Here is a 12,556-nt window from a genome sequence, read left to right as displayed (position 1 = left end):
CTAAACCCATCAAGAACCTCGATGCCGGTACTGCTGTCAGCTTCATCATAGAATTGATATTCAGATATGGGTCCCTCACAGCATCATCATTGACAACGGGTCAAACTTCAACTCCGAAGAGTTCAGAGCTTTCTGCACATCTCAAGGCACGTGAGTCGACTATGCTTCAGTCGCTCACCCACAGTCGAATGGACAAGCAGAATGAGCCAACGGTTTGATTCTCAAAGGGTTGAAACCCCGTTTGATGCGTGATCTTAAGCATGTGGCTGGTGCATGGGTCGACGAACTTCCCTCGGTGCTTTGGGGCTTAAGGACCACGCCCAACCGGTCGACTGGAAGAACTCCATTCTTCTTGGTCTACGGAGCTGAAGCAGTCTTCAGTGACCTTCTCCACAATGCTCCCCGGGTCGAGCTCTACACAAAAGCTGAAGCTGAACAAGCACGGCAGGATGCAGTCGACCTTTTAGAGGAAGAGAGGGAGATGGCTCTGATCAGATTGACCATTTTACCAACAAGACTTGCGTCGCTTCCACGCCAAAAACGTGAAGAGTCGAGTCTTCCAGGAAGGAGATTTAGTTCTCCGAGTGGATCAGCAGAAACCACACAAGCTTGCTCCTTATTGGGAAGGTCCCTTCATCGTCACCAAGGTTCTCCACAATGGAGCATACCGTCTTTACAATGTCGAGCATCAGATCGACGAGCCCCGAGCTTGGAACGCGGAGCTTCTCCGCCTCTTTTACACCTAAGTATTCACTCGGATGAGTTGTAATAAAAGTATTTCTGTAGTTTACTTATCAAAGACAAGAGCTTTATAATCTTCCCAGTAATCGTTATTTCTTTTGTCCACTCAAAACAATCTCCCAGTGGGTGGCTTGGCTGCGAATCCGATTCGCCCAAGTCTGCAAAAAAAAATCCTAACCGAGTGGTGAGCCAGTCTCCCACATGAAGGCTTAGCTGCGAAATCTGTTTCGCCTAAGATAAACAAAATCCTACCGAGTGGTAAGCCAGCCTTCCACTCGGAGGCTTAGCTGCAGTCCAAGTACTCGCCTAAGATAAACAAAATCCTGTCGAGTGGTAAGCCAGCCTTCCACTCGGAGGCTTAGCTGCAGTCCAAGTACTCGCCTAAGATAAACAAAATCCTGTCGAGTGGTAAGCCAGCCTTCCACTCGGAGGCTTAGCTGTAGCATTGCGCTCGCCTAAGTACAAATACAACGTGCGCTTCGCAAGGAGGACGAGGTGCAGGTCGACTGCTACCCTCTCCTTCCGAGCTACGCCACAAGTACAACATGCGCTTCGCAAGGAGGACGAGGTGCAGGTCGACTGCTACCCTCTCCTTCCGAGCTACGCCACAAGTACAACATGCGCTTCGCAAAGAGGATGAGGTGCAGGTCGACTGGTACCCTCTCCTTCCGAGATACGCCACAAGTACAACATGCGCTCTGCAAGGAGGACGAGGTGCAGGTCGACTGCTACCCTCTCCTTCCGAGCTACGCCGCCAATTCAAAATCCTACCGAGTGGAGAGCAAACCTCCCACTCGGGGGCTTAGCTGCAGCCCAGTGCTCGCCTAAGTATTTGAAATCCTACCGAGTGGAGAGCAAACCTCCCACTCGGGGGCTTAGCTGCAGCCCAGTGCTCGCCTAAGTATCTGAAATCCTACCGAGTGGAGAGCAGACCTCCCACTCGGGGGCTTAGCTGCAGCCCAGTGCTCGCCTAAGTATCTGAAATCCTATCGAGTGGAGAGCAGACCTCCCACTCGGGGGCTTAGCTGTAGTCTAGCGCTCGCCTAAGTATGTGAAAATCCTACCGAGTGGAGAGCAAACCTCCCACTCGGGGGCTTAGCTACAGCCCAGTGCTTGCCTAAGTATCTAAAATCCTACCGAGTGGAGAGCAAACCTCCCACTCGGGGGCTTAGCTGCAGCTCAGTGCTCGCCTACGTGTATTGGGGAACAAGTCGATTGCAATAAGCGCTTCGCTTTAACCTGCAAAAGACACCTCAAACCAAATGCAAACATATTCAACGACGAATCCAAGTTCGGATAACACCTAACGGAACCGACAGTGCTCAGGCGCTAGGCCTATTAAAGTTTGTCGGTTACAAAACTCACTCTGCATACCGAGGCAAATTTAAAGTATCAAGCTCAGAAGTTTTTTACCCCTCCTGTGGAGGGCTGGAAGGTGCAACAAACTCGTCCAGATCAATTCCATCTGCAATCCGAGTGGCAGCAGCAATGAAGGTCTCCATGAAAGATCTGAAATCGTGCTTCTTGGTGTTAGCCACCCTAAGAGCCACCAGCTTGTCCTCTCGTGCATCCTTGCAGTGAACGCGGACCAGAGACAGAGCAACATCCGCACCGCACCTGGCCGAAGACTTCTTCCACTCCTGCACTCGACCTGAGACCTCGTTCAGTCGAGTCATCAAGGACTCAAGGTCATTCTGGAGTGTCTCTCTTGGCCAGAGTGTTGTGTCGATGCGAGAAGTTGCGACCTTCAGCCTTGCGAGATAATCGATGACAGCAGCAACACGAGATTCAAGCCGGAGCACATTCATGGCGACTTCATCTTTCATAGGAGAGTTGATGGGGTCCATGTTTACCCAGTCGACCAGTCTCCTCTTCAAAGTTCTGGCAAAACTCTGCAAGCACAACCACCGAGTCAAGACAAACAGTCGGAGGTTACAATTATAATATTTGTTTGATACAAAGGATTACCTTCAAGCATGAGGAACAACTTTTTGGCGAGTCCACCTAGATAAGCCTCTAGATCGTTCTTCTTTTTCTTCAACTCACTAGCCTTGTCATTCAGGGTGGTGTTGCCACTTTTCAGTCGACTGACCTCCTGGTTAGCAGCATCAAGAGCAGCTTTCAGATTGGTGTTTTCTCCTTCAAGCTTGGTCACCGAAGCCAGCTTCTCATTCGCGAGCCTGGTCTTCTCTAAAGCAGTTTTTTGCATTTCAGCCAAGTCAAGCTCTTGCTTCTTCAGGGCATCCCTCACTTTGTCTGCAAAGTTACAGTAAGATTAGATTCGGAAACAAGTAAGTGGCAAAGGCAGTTGTCAAAGGCCTCACCAAGCATACCTTTTGCTTTTTCCTTCGCCTTCGTTAAGTTCTCTTGGGCCAGTTTCAGATCGAGCTCGAGATGAATGTGTTTGTTCTCCAACTCAGTATAACGAGCCGCAAGGTCACAGGATTTCTACGAAGAATCAATCGACAAATGTCAAAGACAATTCACTTCCGAGTGAGTAAGGAAAAATCATAGCGTTTCTAAGACTACGCCGAATACAAACATTCGACCATAGTCTCGGGGACTACACCCAGTGGGTGCACTCAGCGTGCCCCCACTAGTTTCATTAGTTAGAGTCGACCAGTCGACCAACAACAACAAAAAAGGGGGGGAGAGATGTTCTTCAGACTATAGTCGACTGCCAGCAGTCGACCACAGTCTCGGGGACTACACCCAGTGGGTGCACTCAGCGTGCCCCCACCGGTCTATGAATCTATTCGACCTAGTCGAGTAAGGAAAAAACTTAAAGCCTATCGTCAACTGCCAGCAGTCGACCATAGCCTTGGGGACTACACCCAGTGGGTGCACTCAGCGTGCCCCCACTAATCCGGAATTTCAATCGACACACCCAGTGGGTGTAGGAAAAACTCTAAGAATTTCAGAAAGAAGAGTTTTCAGATATCATATCCTAACAGGCAGTGACCGACTGACCTGAACGTTACTCTGAAGAGCCGAACTGGCGTCATAGGCTGCCTGGCTGGCTTCTCGTATTGCCTTCACTTGCTCCATCATGACCCCCGCTTGGCGTATTGCTTCTTTAGCAGCACTAGCTTGGTCTTCTGGAATGGGGTAGGTGGAGAAAAGCGAGGGCTGAGCAGCACTCGACGACGAAGGACGAGCACTCGTCAACGGCACCGCAAAGGTTACGGTAAGCCGAGTGACATTGTCTCCCTCCACAACCAACATCTCGGGTGCTGGCACATCCTGAGTCGCCTTGCCAGCAGACGTTTTCTTGCTCCTCCTCTGCCTTGGTGGTTCTTCGTCGTCGTCGTCAGGAAGGTCAATAACAATGTTAGATGAAGCTGCAGAAATAATCAAAATTAGAGACAATAAGTCAGTCGACTGAAAACGGCATCACAAGAGTCATACCAGGTTTTGAGGTAGCAGCATCCTCCATCTCATGGTCTTCAGCCCTGGCCGAAGTATCAGAAGTAGCAGCACTACAGTTCCGGAAGTCAGTCGATTGACCTATGAGTCGACCAAGAGCAAGTTCATGAAACGGGGAAAACTCAAGACTACCATTACCCTGAGATAGTGGGGATCACCATCTTCATCTTCGGCAAGACCTTCGCAGGTTTCGACGGTGCCACACGAGATTGCTTCGGAGCCTTCTCAGTCGGCGCCGGAGAAGTAGTCCAAGGGCGCTTGGTCGACTGGGTAGCGGTCGCGACCCCCTTACCACGCTCAGTCGCGGGATCATGGACAAGCTTCGAGCGTCTTTCCGAGCGGGGAGGTGCAACTTCCTCCTCCTCCTCCTCCTCTTCCTCCTCATCAGAGTCTTCAGCCTCATCAGCGTCGTCAGCATCCGAATCCCACTCCTCCGGGCTTTCGCCCCCACTTCCTTCCTCCTCTTCAGTCGGCGTCTGCGCTCCATTGGGCATCGAGTATAACTCCGTGGTGGCCTGTCAAGCAACAAAGCAAAACAAAGATCACTCGACCAATTCACAGCGAAGCAGAATGAATAAAGCAAGATTGCGATTGGAAATAAATGGCCATACCGTGTCCGGTGTATAGGTACAGTCGAGTGGCGGGATCCTCCTGGCCCCTCGAGGGTTGTCCTTATTCCCCGTGATCGCGGTCACCCACCTCTCCAGTGTGGCGTCGTCGACCGCCTCTGGATGGACCCGAGTGGTGTCTTCGGTCCCACAATACAGCCACATCGGATGGCCTCGGTACTGAAGTGGTTGGATGCGCCGCCTAAGGAAGACCTCCAGAAGATCCATACCCGTCACTCCTTCTCTAACGAGTTGGATTACACGCTCCATCAGCATTTTCACCTGAACTTTCTCCTCAGGAAGCACTTTCAAAGAAGAGGGTTTGTCCACTCGGTCCATGGAAAACGAAGGGAGACCAGTCGACTGCCCCGGTGTCGACTCGTCTTGGCAGTAGAACCAAGTCGACTGCCACCCTCTGACCGACTCAGGAAGGGTCATGGCTGGGAAAGTACTCTTATTCCTCATCGGGATCCCAAGACCACCGCACATCTGAATAACCTTAGTCCTCTCATCGTCCGGACTCGCCTTTTTCACTGTCTGTGAGCGACAGGTGAATATGTGCTTGAAGAGACCCCAGTGTGGTCGACAACCCAGGAAGTTCTCGCACATGGACACAAAGGCAGCAAGATAGGCGATGGAGTTGGGAGTGAAATGGTGGAGTTGCGCCCCAAAGAAATTCAGAAACCCCCGGAAGAAAACACTCGGTGGCAGAGAAAAACCACGGTCTACGTGAGTGGCTAAGAGAACGCACTCACTCTCCTGCGGCTGCGATTGACACTCGGTCCCCGGAAGCCTGGCTGACCCGTGGGGGATCAGTCCCTCATTGGCCAGGTCATTGAGATCTTTCTCGGTAATGGTCGAGCGGATCCAATCCCCTTGGACCCAACCCTTCGGCAGGCGGGACCTTGACGAAGATCCGCCCCGACTGGACGGTCTCCCCTTCGCTTGCCCCGTCGCCGTCGCCTTCTTCGCGCGCTCTAGGGCCGCCGTCTTCTCCTTCACCATTGTCGCCGGCGAAGTGCGCGAGAAGTGGATAGGCGGAGGCGAGAGCAGGCGCAGTGGGCGGAGGCAAAGAGGGAAGAGAGAAGAATGGGCAGGCACTGTTCAAAAAACCCTCCCCCGGCGCTTTATATAAGGGCGCTTCTGAGTGGATGATGAGTGGGTCCAGGCGATCCTGTCACATCCTGAAACAGTCGCGCACGCACGATACGTGGCGAAAAAGGCGGCGCGGAAATCGAGGCGTCCACGCCTTATCCCATCCGATTGCCGCGGTCCGCCCCGCTTCCCGCGCTTCCCAAATTTCGGATCCCGCAAAATCCGCTAACAGCAGATCAATCTGTCAGACGATATCTTTCCCGCGATCCGTCGCTCAGAAGTTTACCAAAGTTCAAAAGTTCACTCGACAGAAGACAAGAATGGATCAAGGCGACTGAAGTAAAAGTTGATGCCAACGCCGAAAGAAAAATCGCCGATCCAAGATACGACATAATCAAAGCACAGGAAATAAGTCGGAGAAAATCATCAACTCCTTCCTCACTCGAACCTCGATCCATTCGGGGGCTAATGATGATGTTATGTACCTAGGGTAGGGTCATGGACCTATCTAGGATACCATACCCAAGGACATCCTTAGACGAAGCTACCTTCCAGTCGACCAAGAGAGGCTCCACTCGACCAAGAGAGACTCCACTCGACTGGCTAGAAGACACTCGACCATGAAGACTCACTCGACCATCAGAAGTTCAGGATCTACTCTGTATCCAAACGGTCTGTAATTAAGTAGTCTTAATGGTCATGATGACACTTTATGTAGGGCGTTACCAGTAACGCCCGGCCTTAATGTACTTTAACCCTCTGCTACGTGGGTAGGCTGGGGTCCTGGCGTCCTCTATATAAGCCACCCCCTCCACTGGTAGAAGGGTTCGCACCCCTGTAACTCATATACACATAAACCAGTCGACCGCCTCCGGGCTCCGAGACGTAGGGCTTTTACTTCCTCAGAGAAGGGGCCTGAACTCGTTAAACACTCGCGTGTACAACTACTCCATAGCTAGGATCTTGCCTCTCCATACCTACCCCCCATTCTACCGTCAGACTTAGAACCACGACACCACTCGCGCGCGCCCAGGCGTGTTTCAAGAAGTAGGCGGATCGACACAGCGCCGAGCGCGCTTTCAATGTGGGAGAGCAGGTACTGCTCAAGCTCCAGTCGTACGCTCAATCTTCCGTCGTCAACCGCCCCTGCCGCAAGCTCTCATACAAGTTCTATGGCCCGTTCTTGGTGATCGAGCGCATTGGCTCCCCGGCATACCGACTGCAGCTGCCTCTAGACAGTCGCGTCCATCCGGAATTCCATGTCTCCCAATTGAAGCCTTTCACTCCTGATTATACTCCTGTCTTCGCGGAACTGCCCAGGATACCGGACCTCGCTGCCGGCGAGTCTGAACCAATCGCCATCCTGGATCGCCGCATGATGAAAAAGGGAGACGCTCCAGACGTCCAATTTCTTGTTCAGTGGGCCAACATGCCACCGGCGGCCACCACCTGGGAGGACTACGACATCCTACGACAGCGTTATCCGTCGGCCTGCATCTGGGAGGAAATTGCTTCTCAAGGAGGGGACAATGTTACGCCTGCAGATGATACCTCCGCAGCGGACTGAAAGTGCAGTTCAGTTAACTGAACTGCAACAGAGCTAGCTAGACGTGTTCGGCCAAAGGCCATGTAAGCAAGTGTGTGTTGGCCCTGAGGCCGTGTTTGTGAGAGAGAGGGCCCAAGTGGGTGGCTACGTGGTGTACCGTGGACGAGACGCTGAGCATGAATGGAAAGATCTCGATTCTCACTTACCCTTCTCCAAGCTCTCCTCTCACCTACTCTGCATCTCGATCCCCTTTCTCGTCTCGATCTCCCTTCTTCTCTGGGTTGTGACAAAACAATGCCTCTCAGTCATTCTCGATGCCCCTCAAGAGGCGAATCCAACACCATAGGAATACGCGTACAGAGCACAACAAAGTCATTCGTGCACTCAATTCTATGTTCACTTGAGCGCAGGTACTTCATAGGCCAACTTTATGTCGCCACACGATTAGCTGCCGCAATTCAATAGTAGTAGAGAAGATGCAACGGAAGGTTGGACAAGCCGACCCCCGAATAAAAAATAGAGATCAGGTCACTCAAGGGCATTGACCATGATATGCGTAAATCAACGTAACTTATTCAGAAGCTAGACCAAACAAAGGGACCCCCCTATAAGTGTGTACAACTGCAAGTATACGCACTAAGATCAATCTATAACAAACACCGACCTGTCTTTAACAGAATATCATGTATACATTTTTTGCAGGTTTTATTTCGGACTACGGCACTGATCCGTTCGTGGTCGCTACGGAGGCCAGGAAGCATTTGGTTACTGGGTCTGTCCGCTGGGAGATGGTAGCTCGGGATATCTTCAACCGGTTTGGATGGCGGTCATGTAATAGGATAGGCATTTAGTATTCCTATCTAGTTTACCTAGCCGGTTGTGGCATCTTGATTTGGCTAGTTGATGTTTCTAGCCTCTTTTGGCTCTGTGTGAGCTTTTTCTGCTTTTTTATGGCTTGTGAAGATCTTTGGAACCATGTTGGCACTACTTTATTTTGTTAATAAGAGGGCCGTATGCATCGTACTGATGCAGAGGCCGGGGTTTTTCCCCCTTTTCGAAAAAATAAATAAGAACACTGACCTCAACCACGCAAAGAATGGTGTTACATAGACACGTAATTTCTCGGGGTGCATCGTCCTGCTAATCCAGATGGTCCTTCAATTCCTTTGCTGTGATGAGGCGATCATGATCCACCACCGAACCACCCGTCCTTCTTGAAAGAGCTCTACCACAGTATCATGTCTCACCGCCTCCTTATCGCCAACCGGCACGTCCTTCGCCTTTGGGGCAGCAGGGCTGCATTTTCGGTCCAGATGTTCGACGACTGGCGGGTGGCCTTGCTTTCAGGCTGAGCCAGCCAGATATCCGGGCAATGGCTAGTTAGAGAGCATTTTTTGGACGGGTGTGTGGGCTTCTGGCCGAATGTCCAGCGGCTGTGTTGACTATTTCCTTGGACCTCCTTCTCGGCCCTCTTCCGTCATGGCTCCGCCTTGCATTATTGCTTCTCCACAGCCGCATCATCTTAGAAAATCTATCAACGACAACAAATATCAAGTCTACATTTTTAGTTCTAGGCAAGCCAAGAATGAAATCCATAGTAATGTTCTCCCAAGGTGCATATGGAGGTAGAGGCATATAAAGGTCATGGGATTGGGATTTGGACTTAGCTTTTGGACAAGTAGAGCAACGGTTGATGAAGCGTCCAACGTCTCGAAACATCCCTTGCCAAAAATAATTGTTGACGAGCGTAGCATATGTCTTTTCTCGTCTGAAATGTCCCATGAGTCCATGATACATCTCAAACGTATCTATATTTTTTTATTATTTAATGCTATTACATTATCATTTCTATATACTTTTATTATTATTTTATATTTTTTTCTAGACTAACCTATTAATTTAGTGTCCAGTGTCAGTTCTTATTTTCTGCTTGTTTTTAGTTTCGCAGGAAATCAATACCTAGGAAGGTCTAAATATGTTGTCGATTTAACACTATTTTTTGGGGGGCAACAAGAGACATCAGAAGTTTCGGGGGAGATGGAGACGAGCCACAAGGGGCTCACACGGACACGTCGCGCGGCCAGGGGGTGACCGCGCTCCCCATCCGTGTGGAGCCCACGGGAAGAACCATCCAGAAGAGAAATGGTGCAGCCACAAGCCTCATGGTGTCGGCAACAATATTCAATCTTCATTGTTTCCTTCATTTACAAGCATGTGACTCCTAAAGGCACCCATCCGTGTGGGGCCCATAGAAAGAACCATCCAGAAGAGAAATGTTGCAGCCACAAGCCTCATGGCGTCGGCAACAATATTCAGTATTCATTGTTTCCTTCATTTACAAGCATGTGACTCCTAAAGGCACCCATCCGTGTGGGGCCCACAGGAAGAACTATCCAGAAGAGAAATGTTGCTGCCACAGGCCTCATGGCGTCGGCAACAATATTCAATCTTCATTGTTTCCTTCATTTACAAGCATGTGACTCCTAAAGGCAATATATGCAGGTTCATGCAAGGGATATAAAAGATAAAAGGAGAAAAATGTATGTATGCCAATGGAGCGTCATGCCGGACACACACGTAGGGGCTCAAGCAGCCGCTTCTCCCCCCAAAAATTAGGGTTCCTCCACCTCCCGCGTCGCCGATCGCCGGTCCGCCTCGTCTCGGTGGCCTTAGATCCATGGAGGCGCGGTGGACCTGCCCTTGCCGGTGGGACTACTTCGTTTTTAGATGTGTTTTCAAGTTTTGTTAGGGTTGTGTCCTGCTCAGAAAGGTGAGACGGTGGTGGCTCCCTGAAGATGGAATAAGGTTCTCCCCGCCTAACCCCCGTTCCGGTGGTGCATCTAGCATCTTCGGTGGGTGTGTGGAGATGTGTCTCCGGTGGATTTGCCTTCGGTGGATTTGATCGGATATGTTCGTCCTTCGTCTACATTCATGTTTGTGTGTCTTCAGGTTGGATCCTTCCGATCTATGCTACTCTTCATCGGCGGGGGTTGTTGTTCTGAAGCGCGGGTTCTATGGGGCCTTAACACGACGACTTTTTGACTATCTACTACAAGTTTTGCCCGACTCCGGTGAGGGAGGGGCGATGACGGCGGCGCGCCTTCGGCTCGCTTCAGTGCTTGTAGTCGTCACTAGGTGGTCAATGAATCTGGATGTAATTTTATTATTTCTGGTGTTCGTTGTACTGCGATGATTGAATGAATAGATCAGATGTTTTCTCGCAAAAAAAAGGATGAGAGAGTGTCATGTCAGTTTTATATATACAGTAGCATACTACTCGCATTTCCTTAGTTCAACCAAGTAATGATATTTTCAAATGATATTTGATATTGTCATGTCTACAAAAAAAAGAGCTTCCTTGAGATGAGATGATTGGTCTGGTAATGTGTTATTTTGTCAAGTAATGCTATTTTAAAAGATATGTGATATTTCGATGTCTTTTATTTAATTATATCATGTATTCCATGGGATGAGATGAAGGTTTTGGTAATGTACAATTTTTATTATCACTCACATTTGTGATGAGTGGGCTACAATAGTTACCACATCTTATTTGTGATGAATTGGAGGAGGGAAGAGAGGAGTGGGCTCTTAACTTACGGGACGCATCACAGGCTCTAACACACTTTGTGAGCGACTAATATCGGCTAGACAATTAATGACATGTTATATACAACCAACCGCCATTATATGGATAGACTCTTAGATTGACGATAAATGATGTGTTGGGTTGACTATAGATGACGTGGCATTAGGACAGATGTAGCAGTTGGCTTTCTTATTAGTCTCGAGAAGCTTTTGAAAACCTATATGAAAAGCAACATACAAAAATTTGGTTGTAGGCTTCCCTGCTCCATGTTAGTCAGCAATTATTTTGTAGCTTCAATCTGACATAACTCATAATAACCATCAGTGCATTGCCCCGCAAAAAAAAAAACATCAGTGCGTTATACACTTACACTATATCATGTTTGAAGCCCTTTTCTTCATGTCATGGAAATACTTAATTTTATCTTTCCAGAAATTACACATTATACACACAAAAATATTTTTGTTTTTTCATGGTAATACGTGTCTCAGTTATATCATAAGGATCATAGTACAAGCCACGTACATACCGACCTGACAAAACTGAAAAGACAGCAGAACGCTAGCCTTTGCACACAGGAACACCAGCCAAGAAGTAAAACTACAAATAATACTGAAGAATCCTCTGAGCTTGACACCAACGCCCGTCACCTGCCTCTGGCACCACCATAGCAGCCACCAAAGGAGAAAATGACGGATCACCTCCACACCCGAGTTCGACGTGGCTCCATCGCTGATATGCAGCTTTGCGGACCTCCAAGGTGGCTCGCCAATAAAGGCGAAGCCATTTCCGTTGAACGAATCAGACCGGGGCAACACCCCGGACACGCCATCAAACTCCAGATCCGGCACCCCCGTGCAACTAAGACGTTGGAGGAGGAAACCATACCTGCCTGCCACGAACCACAAACCCAGATCCACCATCTTCCAGATGTCGTCGATGCAGACCACAATCTGCATCCGCTCCTGGACTACCTCCCAAGCTCCACGACGGCGCTGGAGCAAACACCGACGCAACGGTGGAGCCCGAGGACACAGGTCCACCACGAGGATGCCGCCGCCGCCGCACCATCCTTGCTTGAACAGTCTGGTTTCCATATCCACCCCAAAAGCGGATCGCCTCGTTGGGGAAGGGTCTGAAGATTTATTAATCGGCGCCGCCATCCCCACCGCCGAAGCCATGACGATAAACAACCCAAAATCCTAAAAAAAACTAATGTCTAAAACAATCCACACGCGTGAATCCGACGATCCCCCTCACCACCGACGACCGAGGTCGTTAGCGGAGGGGAGCCGCCGGAGGACAACGACGGAGGAAGACGCCCTGGCAGCGGCAGGAGGCGAGATCGCCTTTCTTTCTTCCCCTGGAAGAAAGAAAGCAGGCCCACCACACAAAAATATTTGTTGAAGAAGTTGTTTCACACGGTTACGTGTACGCTACGCTTACTAGTAGAACAACTCGTCCATTGGGAGATGTTGGGCCAGATCTACACGTACATTTTAGCCCAACGGTGTCCCGCCCACTCTAGAACCATTTCAGGCTGTTGGTGTT

General features: G+C 49.9%; 1 pseudogene; it reads left to right on the top strand.

Moving 5' to 3' along the window:
- The window catches only part of LOC119279230, a 36,645-nt pseudogene extending 29,208 nt beyond the window's left edge, over positions 1 to 7,437 (top strand).
- Positions 7,438 to 12,556: the final 5,119 nt, after the last annotated feature.

The sequence above is a fragment of the Triticum dicoccoides genome, chromosome 3B, assembly GCF_002162155.2.
Source record: "Triticum dicoccoides isolate Atlit2015 ecotype Zavitan chromosome 3B, WEW_v2.0, whole genome shotgun sequence".
Taxonomy (NCBI): Eukaryota; Viridiplantae; Streptophyta; class Magnoliopsida; order Poales; family Poaceae; genus Triticum; species Triticum dicoccoides.
The sequence above is the reverse complement of the archived record's forward strand: the minus strand, read 5'-3'. Positions and strand labels throughout refer to the sequence as shown.